Source organism: Tachyglossus aculeatus, unplaced genomic scaffold (genome assembly GCF_015852505.1).
Source record: "Tachyglossus aculeatus isolate mTacAcu1 unplaced genomic scaffold, mTacAcu1.pri scaffold_150_arrow_ctg1, whole genome shotgun sequence".
In the NCBI taxonomy this organism is placed as follows: domain Eukaryota; kingdom Metazoa; phylum Chordata; class Mammalia; order Monotremata; family Tachyglossidae; genus Tachyglossus; species Tachyglossus aculeatus.
Genome location: NW_024044873.1, coordinates 317842 through 322013, shown reverse-complemented (window position 1 = coordinate 322013; position 4172 = coordinate 317842).

Sequence of the window (4172 nt, the reverse complement as noted above, 5' to 3'; positions counted from 1 at the left end):
TCTCTGGTCCTGCCCAAATGTAGAATGAAGGAAAATGATGGAGGGAATGAAGAGAAGGAGAAAGAGAAGGAGGAAAATAAGGAAGAGGAGGGGGGAGGAGGAGGAGAGAAAAAAGAAGGGGGGGATGTAGATTAGGAGTAAGAGGGGGAAGAGGAGAAGGAGGAGGAGGAGAGAAAAAGGGGAAGGAAGGAAGGAAGGAAGGAAGGAAGGAAGGAAGGAAGGAAGGAAGGAAGGAAGGAAGGAAGGAAGGGAGGAAGGGAGGGAGGGAGGGAGGGAGGGAGGGAGGGAGGGAGGGAGGGAGGGACGAGGGAGGGAGGGAGGAAGGGACAGAGGGAGGGAGGGAGGGAGGGAGGGAGGGAGGGAGGGAGGAAGGGAGGAAGGAAGAAAGGAAGAAAGGGAGGAAAGAAGAAAGGGAGGAAGGAAGGAAGGAAGGGAGGGAGGAAGGAAAAGGAAAAGGAGGAGAAGGAGAAGGAAGAGAAGGAGAAGGAGAAGAAGGAGGAAGACGAGGTGACGGAGCAGGAGGATAAGAAGGAGGAGGAAGTAAAGGAGAAAGAAAAGAAAGAAAGAAAAGTGGAAGAAAATGAGAGGAATGGAGAAGAGAAGGAGAAGGAAGAGGATGAGATGAAAGAGCAGGAGGGGGAGGAGGAAGAAGAGAGAGGAGCACGAGAAGGAAGAGGACAACAAGGTGGAGGAGGAAAGGGGAAGCAAGAGAATGAGGTGGAGGAGTAGGGAGAAGAGGAAGAGAGGAGGAGGAGAAGTAAGAGGATGAGGTGAAGTTGGAGGAGGAGAAGGGGAAGGAGAAGGAGGAGAAAGAGAAGAAGGAAGGACAATGAGGTGGAGAAGGAGGAGGAGAAGGAGGAGCAGCAAACGAGGAGATCCTGGAGATGAGGGGAGTTGAGGAGGAGAGAGGCAGCCTACAATGTTCGATTCCCTCCAGAGTCTAAGGGAATTTCTGATCCAGGGTCTAACTGCTTAGTCAGTGGGCTCCATGGAAGCCAAATAGCAGCTGGATCCTGCGAATGAGCCTGCTGAACGTCTCTCCTGAAGCTTTGAATCTTCCCCTTCCACCAAAGAATCCTGAAAAATTCCATTTCAGTCTAAAGGACCCTGGATTAGGACTGGGAGGATTTGAACTAGCACTGCAGTCGTATTATACTGAGCGCTTAGAATAGTGTTCTGCACACAATAAGTGCTCCACAAATTCGATCGATTGATAGATTGATTGAAGTCAGTTCTAGGTTTCAGACTGGGCTTTCATGGTCCTGGGACACTCTCTATGTCTACGGCATATCTGGAAGTCTGGATCTATGACAGACCACCTCCCTTCCGCCTCCCAAAATCAGGCCAGTGGAGCCCACAATTAGCCATCGTCCTAGTGTCAGTGGGACCGGGCTTTGCCTGAGGAAAGCCGGACTCCCTGGATGGGATGGGTGATCCCACAGTGGAGGGTCCCAACTTGGGAAAAATCAACAGGACCCTGTGACTCACTGCGCTTGGGAAAAGCAGAAATCCACCCGTTCCCACTTGGCTCCAGCAGAATAAGAGTTTCGGGGAATCTCTTCCTAGCGAGGGAGGTAAATGACACGCTCAGCGAGGCATTGGAATGTGTTTCCTGAACGGATGTGGATGCCGTCTTGTCCTGAAAGGCTCCTCATTGTGGTACTGATTAATAATAATGATAATAATAATAATGATAATAATTGTGGTATCCGTTGAGCACTTACTGTGTGCCAAGCGCAATACAATCAGATCAGACTCAGTCCCTGTCTCACATAGGGTTCACGGCCTAAGAGATGAGGGGGACAGGCATTTCATCCTCATTCGACAGCTAAGGAAACTGAGGTCCATTCATTCATTCAATCGCAGAAAAGCAGCATGGCTTAGTGGAAAAACCACGGGAATGGGAGTCATGGGTTCGAATCCTTCTTCTGCCATTTGTCAGCTGTGTGACCTTGGGCAATTAACTTCTCTGTCCCTCAGTTACCTCATCTGGATAATGTGGATGAAGACTGTGAGCCCCACATGGGACAACCTGATAACCTTGTAACTCCCCCAGCACTTAGTACAGTGCTTGGCACGTAGTAAGCGAACAAATTGTGCTAAGCACTTGTGAATGTACTGTTTAAAAATAGACACGTTTTCTGTCCACTATGAGCTACTTGCCTAAGGTTACACAGTAGACAGATGTTGCTTCTCAGACCCCCAGACCTTCCTGTCATACCTGACATACCTGGGGGTCTGGGGATTCCAGATGCGGGGTCACCCCTCCCCGCTTCACTAGGGTCACAGCGGCCTGAGGAAAGTGTCAGAAAGAGAACATCTCCCAGTTCCTTCCCTTGCATCCCGCTCCAAGGTGCAAAAATGCTTCAGAACCACACCATCTCTCCCCTACGAAGATACCACCTCGTTCGTCCCTTAGCTGCCGTATTTCCCGATGCCTAAAGGATTGGCTCCCTGCCCTGTCTGGACTGGGATTCTCTAACCCCTGGGATTTCAGACCAGGAGGATCTTAGGAGACCAGGCCTCTGATCCCTGAGGTAATGACCTACACAATCAGGCCTCACTCCAATCAAGAGACATATGTGCATTGATCCGAAGGATGAAAGCTGGACTTGGGGGTCTCCAAGCATCAGGATAACCAGAATCCTGGGTTCTTTATAGCCCATGTTCCTTGCCCCACGTCTCTACTAGCAGCCAATCCATCAGTGGTATTTACTGAACGCTTACTATCCGTCTTTCCTCCTCTTCAATCAATCCATCAATGGTATTCACTGAGCCCGTACTGCGGTCAATTGAATATCTGTAATCTATGTAAATATATGTAATTTATTTATTTATAATAATGTCTATCTCCCCCTGTAGACTGTTAGCCCGCTGTGGGCAGGGATTGTCTGTATTGCTGTATTGTACTTTCCAAGTGCTTAGTCCAGTACTCTGCACACAGTAAGAACTCAATAAATACGATTGAGTGAATGAAGAAATGAATGAATGTGTGCAGAACGCTGTACTTAGAACTCGGGAGAGTACGATACAACAGAATTAGCAGACACATTCCCTGCCCATAACCAGCTTCCAGTTTAAGGGGGACTGGTAAATCACTCCCAGTGATGCAAGCGGGTCTTCTTCCTAGCTCCGTCCTTCCCCTCTTTCCAACCATTTCCTCTCTCCTCCATAAATGGGTCAGAGGGTTCCAGACCAGGAAGCGAGAGGGAGAGGGAGAGTTAACAAAATCCCTTGACCCTCTCCCCAAAGGCCTTTGTCATCGACACTCGAATGCCAGCCCCTCGAAGGCAGGGAGTATGTTCGGCAGTGGAATTTTCCCCTTTCAATAGACCCTGTAGACTCTAAGCTCATTGTGGGCAACTACCAACTCTATTCTAGTAGACAAGCTGCGTGGCCTAGTGGAAAGAAAACGGGCTTTAGAGTCAGAGGTCATGGGTTCGAATCCAGGCCCTGCCACTTGTCAGTGGTGTGACGTTGGACAAGTCACTTAACTTCTCTGTGCCTCAGTTACCTCATCTGTAAAATGGAGACTAAGACTGTGAGCCCCACGTGGGACAACCTGATAATCTTGTATTTACCCCAACGCTAACAACAGTGTTTTGCGCATAGCAGCCGCTAACAAATACCATTATTATTATTATTATTGGACTCCCCCGAGGGCTTAGAACAGTGCTCTGCACATAGTAAGCGCTCAATAAATACCATTGATTGTGTGATTATTTTAATGCCTGTCTCCCCTTCAAGAGTGTAAGCTCATTGTGGGAAGGGAACGGGTATATCAACTCTGTTTTCTTGGACTCACCCGAGGAATTAATATAGTGTTCTGCTCACAGTAAGTGCTCAATCAATACTATCGATTGTTTGTGAGCAGGAAATGTTTCTGCTAACTCTGTTCTTCTGTGTTCTGCCATCCTGCTTCTCTGGTTGTCTCAGAGTGGCGCTGATAAAATGGCACAGACACCCTCTTTTATAATAATAAAATAATAATAATGATAATCATGGAATTTGTTAAGTGCTTACTATGTGCCAAGTACTGTTCTTAGCACTGGAGTAGATACAGGGTAATCAGGTTGTCGCACATGGGGCTCAGAGTCTTAATCTCCATTTTGCAGATAAGGTAACTGAAGCACAGGGAAGTTAATTGACTTGCCCAAAGTCACACAGATGAC